Source organism: Eptesicus fuscus, chromosome 1, assembly GCF_027574615.1.
Source record: "Eptesicus fuscus isolate TK198812 chromosome 1, DD_ASM_mEF_20220401, whole genome shotgun sequence".
NCBI lineage: Eukaryota > Metazoa > Chordata > Mammalia > Chiroptera > Vespertilionidae > Eptesicus > Eptesicus fuscus.
The window spans coordinates 41,146,187-41,156,085 of record NC_072473.1 but is presented as its reverse complement, the minus strand read 5'-3'; the positions used below and the strand labels follow the sequence as shown (position 1 = coordinate 41,156,085).

The 9,899-nt window shown below is 39.6% G+C and overlaps 1 pseudogene; it reads left to right on the top strand.

The window, feature by feature from the left end:
- The first annotated feature begins 4,424 nt into the window (after nt 1–4,424).
- Nucleotides 4,425–8,181, top strand: LOC103302533 (NADH dehydrogenase [ubiquinone] flavoprotein 2, mitochondrial-like; annotated as a pseudogene).
- Nucleotides 8,182–9,899: the final 1,718 nt, after the last annotated feature.

The following is a 9,899-nucleotide window of genomic DNA, read 5'->3' as shown; positions in this document are numbered from 1 at the left end:
ATTTTTATTGATTTCAGAGAGGAAGGGAGAGGCAGAGAGAGAGAGAGAAACATCAACGATGAGAGAGAATCTTTGATCGGCTGCCTCCTGCATGCCCTACGCTGAGGATCGAATCTACAACCCAGACATGTGCCCTTGTCTGGAATTGAACCTAGGATCCTTCAGTCCACAGGCCGATGCTCTATCCAAGGAGCCAAACTGGCTAGGGCTGGGCTCACATTCTTTTTTTCTTAATTTTAAAATATTTTAATTTTCCAATTTTTATTTTTAAAAATTCTTTATTATTGAAAGTATTACATATGTCCCCTTTCCCCACCTTGTCCTCTTCAAGCCTGCCCCCGCTCACCAGTCCTGGCCTTCAGCTCCCTCCATTGTCTGTGTCCATTGTTTATGCCCACAAGCATACAAGTTCTTTGGTTTATCTCATCCCCTCAAATCTTCCCCAGCCCAGCCTCCCTTGCCTACCTTCTAAGGTTTGACGGACTGCTTGATAATTCTATGTATCTGGATCTATTTTTGTTCATCAGTTTATGTTGTTCATTATATTACACAAATGAGTAAGATCATGTGATACTTATCTTTCTCTGATTGGCTTATTTCGCTTAGCATAATGCTCTTCAGTTCCATCCATGCTGTTGCAAATGCTAAGAGTTCTTTCATTTTTCAGCAGCATAGTATTCCATTGTATAGATGTACCACTGTTTTTTAATCCAGTCATCTGCTGATGGTCACTTAGGCTAATTCCAAATCTTAGCCATTGTAAATTGCACTTCTATAAACATAGGGGTGCATATACCATTTCTGATTGTGTTTCTGAGATCTTGGGATATATTCAGTTAACGTAAAAACCATTGAAACCTATAAAGAATTTTTGTGAGTTTATTTGAGCCAAACTGGACATATGCTGGGAAGCAGAAACTCAACGAATTGAGATAATGCTCCGGAGATTGGCGGGTTATATTGAAGCATAGTGACCTCCATCTTGTATAAAACTGCTGTTTGAAATTCTCTGCTATTGTTAGATAGTCCCTAGTCCTGTAAACTCTGTCATTATAAACTCTGTCACTTTAAGACAGTCTGTTATTCTGTAAAATGACTTTGTTTTTAGTTCAAATAATAGAAAAAGATAAACTTAACTGTCTGACTTTGCAAGGAAGCCATCCAATGTAATAGACTACTACTGATAATAATTCCCATATTCTTATACCAAGTACAAACTCATTATGTATTCAAGGTTACTACTGTCTGTAACAATAACTCACACAGAGCCCTTTGTAATATATGCAAACAAAGAGGCTGGAAAAGTATAAATATGGGAGACTTCCTGTATGTGGTGCTCAGAGATTTGGAAGAGACACCTCCCTCTGGGCCTCGCACAATAAATGACTCCTAATTAATTGGCTTATTAAGATGTCTTATATCTCATTTGCTAATTTATGCTACAACAATATTTGTATTTAAACATTGCAATCAAAGGAAAGGGATGTAGGTGGGTTACTTGAAATCCATTGGTGATAGACTAGAGAGGTGGGAGAAAGCAAAGCAAGGAAACCCCTGGGATTAGGTGGGTGCAGGAACAATTAACATGATAATGAAGGAATTTGTGGTATCTGTCCTGGCGCCCAGCACATTAGGTTGTGCCCCAAGGGGACCAGAAAAAGGGAACTTACAAGTTATAGAGACATTTCAAAGGTTATGTTATTATAAATGCAAAAAGACAGATAGGCTTGCTGAAATCGGTTTGGCTCAGTGGATAGAGTGTCAGCCTGCGGACTCAAGGGTCCCAGGTTCGATTCCAGTCAAGGGCATGTACCTTGGTTGCGGGCACATCCCCAGTAGGGGGTGTGCAAGAGGCAGCTGATTGATGTTTCTCTCTCATCAATATTTCTAACTCTCTATCCCTCTCTCTTCTTCTCTGTAAAAAATCAATAAAATATATTTTTTTAAAAAAAGTCAGATAGGCTCAGTTAAGGTAAATGTTGACCTTGTCAGTGAAGATACCAGCCTAGGAGGTGACTACCCACCACAACTGCTTTCAGTCAAAGTTTAATTTCAGACCATCTTTTGTTGTTACTTTAGGTCTCTGGGTCCACAGGACTGCCATGCAGGCCTTCCCCAAGCCTGTCAGGCTAGTAATTCCTAGAAGTGGGATTACTGGGTCAAAAGGGAGTTCCATTTTTAATTTTTTGAGGAAACTCCATACTATTTTCCACAGTGGCTGCATCAGTCTTCATTCCCACCAGCAGTGTACCAGGGTTCCCTTTTCTCCACATCCTCACCAGCACTTGTTGTTTGTTGATTTGTTGATGATAGCCATTCTGACTGGTGTAAAGTGGTATTTCATTCTTGTTTCGATTTCCATCTCTCAAATTATTGATTTTGAGCATTTTTTTCATATGCCTCTGGGCCTTCTGTATGTCCTTTTTAGAAAAGTGTCTATTTAGATCCTTCGCCCATTTTTTTTATTACATTTATTTTCTTTTTGTTAAGTTGTATGAGTTTCCTTTAAATTTTGGAGATTAAACCCTTATGAGATGTCACATTGGCAAATTTGTTTTACCATGCAGTGGGCTTTTTGTTATTTTGTTGAAAGTTTCTTTTGCTGTGCAGAATCTTTTTATTTTAAGTTATCCCCATTTGTTTATTTTTCCTTAATTTCCATTATCCTAGGAGATGTGTCAGTAAACATATTGCTATGAGCTATATCTAATATTTTGCTGTGTATGGATTCTTCTAAGATTTTTATGGTTTCCTGTCTTACATTTAAGTCCTTTATCCATTTTGCGTTTATTTTTGTGTATGATGTAAGTTGGTGTTCAAGTTTCATTTTTTTGCATGTATCTGTCCAATTTTTCCATCACCATTTATTGAAGAGACTGTCTTGACTCCATTGTATGCTCTTGCCTACTTTGTCAAATATTGATTGAGCCTAATGGTTTAGGTCGATTACTGGGTTCTCTATTTTATTTTATTGCTGTGTTGTTTACAGTAGCTAAGATATGGATTCTGCCTAAGTGCCCATCAATACACGAGTGGATAAAAAGCTGTGGTACATATATTCCATTGGTCTATTTGTCTGTTCTTTTTCCAGTACCATGCTGTTTTGAGAAGTGGCTTTGTAATATAACGTGATGTTTGGTGTTTTGATACCTCCAACTTTGTCCTTTTTTTCTCAAGATTGCTGAAGCTATTTGAGGTCTTTTTTATTCCATTTAAATTTCGGAAGAGTTTGTTTTAGGTCTGTGAAATATGCTTTAGCTCTTTTTTGTCTGAGTAGATTTTTACTTCACCATCTGTTTTGAATGCTAGCCTTGCTGGATATAGCAATCTTGGCTTCAGATCCTTGCTTTTCATTACCTTGAATACTTCATGCCATTCCTTTCTGACCTGTAGAGTTTCTGATGAGAAATCAGATGACAGCTTTATTGGAGTTCCTTTGTAGGTAACAAATTAATTTTCTCTTGCTGCCTTCAAGATTCTCTCCTTGTCTTTAATTTCTGGCCTTTTAATTATGATGTGTCTGGGTGAGGGCCTGTTTGGGTTTTTCTTGCTTGGGACTCTCTGTGCCTCCTGTATTTGTGTGACTTTTTCCTTCACCAGATTAGGAAACTTTTCTACAATTTTGTTCTCTATCCCCTGCTTGCTTTCTTCTTCTGGTACACCTATTTTGAAAATATTGTTATGTTTCATGTTGCCCCACAGATCCCTTAAGCTGACCTCTTGTTTTTTAATTGCTTTTCTTTTTAGTTCTCTGACTGAGTGATTTTTTTCTACCCTGTATTCTAATCCACTGATTCAATTATTGGCTTCCCCTAATCTGCTGTATATTCCTTCTATTGTGTTCTTTATTAGTACTATGTCATTCTTCATAATTACTACATCTTTTCTCATGCTCTTGAGCATCTCTGTCATCATTATGCTCCACTCTATTTCTGATAAATTTCGTATCTCCATTTTATTTAGCTCTTCTTCTGGACAATTCTTTTGTTCTTTTGTTTGGGTTTTTGTGTTGTTTATTCTTTCATCTCCCCATTTTGGCTGCCTGTTTGTGTTTGTGGCTATGGAGTTGGTAGATCTGCTATGCCTCCCAATCTCTAGGGCAGGACAGTGTCAAACATTAATTCTAGTTAATTAGGTCAGGCAAAGACTCAAAGCCTCTAGAGACCTGTTTCTTCCTGAAGACTGATTGTATTTAGTCTTGAGTAGCCTCAAACAATCATCCACAGGTGGGGTGCAAAGTTTTCCAACAGGATGAGGCAATCGGTTCTGCCTGGAGCCAAATTGTTATTCTCAGTCTTTAATGGGCCTCAGAAATTCCACAGGATTGGGGAAAGGGTTTTCCTATAGGATGGAGCAACTGCCTTCCCCCAGACAAAAACCACCTAGATATCAAAGGTCTGCCTGAAAATGATTTCCTTTGCAGTATGAAGGAAAGACTCAGCACAGGAAACCAGGGTGTCTGCCCTCCAAGCTTTAACCCCAGATCCTTCAACCCTGGCTTCTGCTCACACAGGCCCATTCCATTCTGCTCTCCCTATGCTAGAGCCCAAGGTGAGTGGCTGCTCACGAGCTTTTGTGTGTTGGCACTTTAAGAGGGTGCCTGCATTTCCAGCCATTTTTCCCTGGCAGACAGCAACACTGCTGCTTTTCACAGCCAGATGTTATGTGAGCACCTTTCTCAGATGTTTTTCTCTTGGCTGGGGAGCTCAGCTTGGGGTTTAGACCCCAGAGTTCTCAGTGTCTTCCCCCAACAACTGAGATATCTCTCTGTAACTTTAGCTGCTGTCTGGGAGCCCAGTCAGCCTTTTTGAGCCTGCACCCTTTCTACCAGTTTCTATGCAGTCTCCATTTTCTATTCTTGTTTATCAGGTTCTCTCCAGCTAGTTTTTAGCTGGTTATTCAGGATTTTTTAAAAAATTTCAGTTATAATTACAGTTTAGTCCTGTGTCTGTGTAGCATCCAATGACACTGCCACCATTGAATTTTTTCCCAGAAAACTTATTTAAAAAATATTTTCCAAAATATGCGGAGAAATTTGGTTATCCAGGTTAATGGGGATCATAGGTATTCAAACAAAATCAATTTAATGAGATCCTCTCCAAGACAAATTATAATAAAACTATTAAAAATTAACAAAAAATACCACAGCAATCTTAAGAAAGAAGAACAGAGTTGGATGTATCACACTACCTGATACCAAACTATACTACAAGGCTATCCTAATCAAAACAGTATGACACTGGCATAAAAGCAGACATATACATGAATGGAACAGAATAAAGAACCCAGAGATAAACCCATGCCTATATGGTAGTTAATATTTGACAAAAGAGGAGAAAATCTACAATAGGTAAAGACAGTCTATTCAATAAATAGTGATGGGAAAATTTGACAGATACATGCAAAAAATAAAACAAGACAAGTCTTACATCATGCATAAGAATAAACTCAAAATAGAAAGAAGATTTAAATGTAAAACCTGAAACCATAAAAATTCTAGCAGGAGACATAGACTGTAAAATCTCTAACATTCACATAGCAATATTTTTTTCTGATACATCTCCCTAGACAAGGGGGGGGGGGCAGAAAAGTTACACAATGGGGCTACATCAAATGAAAAAGTTTTTTACATTTATCTTTATTATTGAAAGTAGTATAGACGTTCAAACTAAAAAGGTTTTGCACAGCAAATAAAACCATCAACAAAATGAAAAGGCAACATACTGGATGGAATAGGATATTTGCCAATGATATATCTGATTAGGGGTTAATAGTTAAAATTTAAAAAGAACTCATGCAACTTAACCCCAAAGAAAACAAACAATCAAATTTTAAAATGGGCAGAGGACCTGAATAGACACTTCTCCAAAGAGGACATACATAATAGACATATGAAAAGGTATTCAATGTCATTAATCATCAGAGAAATGTGAAATAAAGCCACAATGAGATATCACCTCACACCTATCAGAATGGCTACCATCAAGAAATCAACAAACAACAGATGTTGGCAAGGATGTGGAGAAATGGGAACCCTTATGCATTCTTGTTGGTAATGCAGATTGGTGCAGCCACTATGAAAAAAATATGGAGGTTCCTCAAAAATTAAAAATGGAACTGGCTTATGCACCAGTGATTAAAATTCTGGATGTATATATGTAGGAACCCAAACCATTAATTCAAAAAATATATATGAATCCTTATGTTTATTGCTGTGTTGTTTACAATAACTAAGATATGGATTCTGCCTAAGTGCCCATCAATACACAAGTGGATAAAAAGCTGTGGTACATATATATAGTGGAAAATTACTCAGCCATAACAAAATAAAATCTTACCTTTGGTGACAGCATGGATGGACCTGGAATTATTATGATAAGTGAAGTAAGTCAGTAAGAGAAAGTCAAACACCTTATGATTTCACTTATATGTAGAATCTCAAGAATAAAATAAATAAACAAAATTGAAATATTGATGTAAATCCTTTGTAAATTATATGATTTTCGAACCACTATGCTATATATCTAAAAATAATACAGCATAATATTGAATGTAAATATTCATTTAAAATAAAATTTTTAAAAATCAAATAAAAATGAAATTTTAAGGTAGTAGGGGAAGTAAAAACTTGTAACTTACAAGGGAACTTTCATAAAGCTATCAGCTAATTTCTCAGCAAAAACATACAGGCCAGGAGAGAGTTATATGATACTAGAGGCCCAGTGCACAAATTTGTGCACCAGTGGGGTGCCTTGGCCTGACCTGCGGGATCGGGCTGAAACCGGCTCTCTGATATCCCCCAGGGGGTCCCAGATTATGAGAGGTTGCAGGCCAAGCCAAGGGACCCCACTGGTGCACGATTGGGGCTGGGGAGGGACACGGGAGGTTGGCCAGCCAGGGGGGGACTGTGGGAGGACTCCAGGGCATGTCTGGCCCATCTCACTCAGTCTTTGACTGGATCCCAGCAGCAAGCTAACTTACTGGTCAGAGCGTTTGCCCCCTGGTGGTCAGTGCACATCATAGTGACTAGTTGACTGGTCAACTGTCTGCCCCCTGGTGATCAGTGCATGTCATAGTGAGCGGTTGAGCAGCCTTAGCGGCCTTAGCATATCATTAGCATATTATGCTTTGATTAGTTGATCGGCCAACTGGTTGACTGGACATTTAGCATATTAGGCTTTTATTATATAGGATACTCAAAATATTAAAAAAAATAAAACTTCCAGCAAAAGCACTTTACCTGAAAAATATGACCTATAGAAATGAAGGACAGATAAAAACTTTTCCAGAGACAAACAACACTGAAGGAGTTAATCATCAGTTGACCTACTTTATGAGAAATTCTGAAACATCATTTGTGCTGTGCTCTGGCCCAGGCGGCTGGCCTCACTGTTCAGTGTAGATGACATGTAATGAATTTGGATAAGACAGCTGTACAAAATTGAGCTGGAGAAGCCTTATTTGTGCACAGAGATACTCCTGAGAACAATAGATACCCCATTTCATTTCATACCAGAATATTATAAGAAGAGAGGCAACTGTAAAAGACTATACAGAAGGGAATAAATCAACAACTCTGTTTCCAGTCCTGGATTTAGCTCAAAGACAAAATGGATGCCTGCCCATCACTGATATGAATAGGTTTACAGATGTTTTACAGGTACTCCAACGAGAGTCTATGAAGTAACAACTTTTTATAAAATTTACACATTGAAAGCCAGTTGGAAAGTGTCACATTCTGGTCTGCACTACTGTACCTTGCATCTGTCCTTGCATATTTTGAATCTCTGACAGCATAGTGGAGGCAATTCAGAAAAATCTTGAAATAAAGGTTGGGGAGACCACAACTGACAAACTTTTCACTCTTATAGAATTGGAATGTTTAGGGACCTGTGTAAATGCACCAGTGGCTCAAATAAAGGACAACTACTATGAGATGGCCTGATGGAGTATTAGGGGTTAAGTTTCATGATGTCTGCGACTTGCTTTCAAGTGGAAGATCCCACACCTAAGGATACTGAAGAAATTTTTGATGACATGAAAGGTGACAAAATACCAAAACCTGGGCCAAGGAATAGGCACTTCTCTTGTGAGCCAGCTGTGGGTATCATTATTTTGACTGAACCATCAAAAGACCTGACTATGGTGTGCAAGTGGCCTTCGTTTTATATTGAACTATAAATATGTCACAGGAGAAATAAAATATGAATCTACTATCTACAAAAAAAGAAGAGCTTCAAGCTGAAATTGATAGAAATTAGAAAAAAAAGCACACTGCTAAATGTATGTATATAGTCAAATCCATAATATTCTAATACTGTAATATTGTGGAGTGTTAATCACTTAACTTTAGTATAAAGGTTAAATTAAAAGAAGAGTGAAATAACTATAGCTACCATAATTTGGTAATAAATATACAATGCAAAATAGGTAAATTTTGACCTCAAAGACATAAAAAGTGGAAATAAAAAGGTAGAGATTTTATATGCCATTGATGTGGTTGTTGTCAGTATGAAATAGACTGTTATATCTAAGATGTTTCTTTATTTTTCAATTGCAGTTGCCATACAATATTGTATTAGTTTTAGGTGTACACCCCATGGTTAGACATTATATAACTTATTAGGTGATCATCCCAATAAATCTTGCAACCCTCTGACAGCATACTAGTGTCAGGAACCAAGAGTCAGTCAAAGGATTAACTCTGACCTTCAGTAAGTTACTGTAACTAGGCCCACTTCCTCTTGCCTGAGGACAAAGCATTTCTTCTGTAGCCGCCCTTCAACTGCCACACCCTTTATCTATAGTTAAGACTTTAGCCGATTATCTAGGTCAGCCCCCACCCCTCCTAGGCATCCACCCTTCTAGAAATCACATATAAGGAACGCTGTAAAAATAAAATTTTGAGGCTTGATCAGAATCCCTTTTGTCTTGCCTCCATTCTTTGCGTCCCTTGTCTGTTTCTCATTCTCTTAGGTGCGCCGCCTCGGTACCCCCGCTAGAAGACCCCGCAGGTCGGGGAAATAATGGCGCCCAGACGTGGGGCACGAGAGTCGGCTCTCCGGGGAACATCTGCACATCGGTCCGGCCGGACACCCTTGAGTCGCCACGGAACTCCCGTGAGTGAAGACTCGCCTCTTGAGTCGCCGCGGAACGCCCGTGAGTGAAGACTCGCCTCTTGAGTCGCCGCGGAACTCCCGTGAGTGAAGACTCGCCTCTTGAGTCGCCGCGGAACTCCCGTGAGTGAAGACTCGCCTCTTGAGTCGCCGCGGAACTCCTGTGAGTGAAGACTCGCCTCTTGAGTCGCCGCGGAACGCCGCGAGTGAAGACTCTGTCCCTTGATCGCCGCGGAGCTGCCCGTCCATGAGTATGATCTGATTGCAGTTGAGTTTTGCAGATGATTTTTTTCAGACAAGATTTAAGAGTGAATTCCTTGTGAGAATGAGTTTTTGTGCCCTTTGACGGATTTCCTACACTTTGAGCTTCTCGATTCAACCTCCAGTCCGCTAATAAGCACTCATCTCGCCGATCCGGGAAGGGTTAAGGGTACCGCGATCTGGCTGAGCGAGAACTCTGAATCACCCTGAGGAGTAATTTGTCTCTGGTTGGTTCCTCGTCACGTCTCTCGCAAACCCTGAGCTCATTTTGTCTTAGTGGTCGCTAACCTGGCATGGGGCTTATACATCCCGACCTATGATACGTGAGCAGGGGCCTTTGGGCAAACAGAGATCGTTGACGAGACAACTGTCCTAGGCATCGGAAACTCAGGGCTGACCTGGCACGGGATTTATACGTCCCAGAGGCTTACGCGGAGGAGGCAAAAAATTGAGAAGCTCCCACATCAACATGGGCACCTCTCTGTTCTCACAAGGAATTCCTCGGTGGGCTCAAGGAGTCCC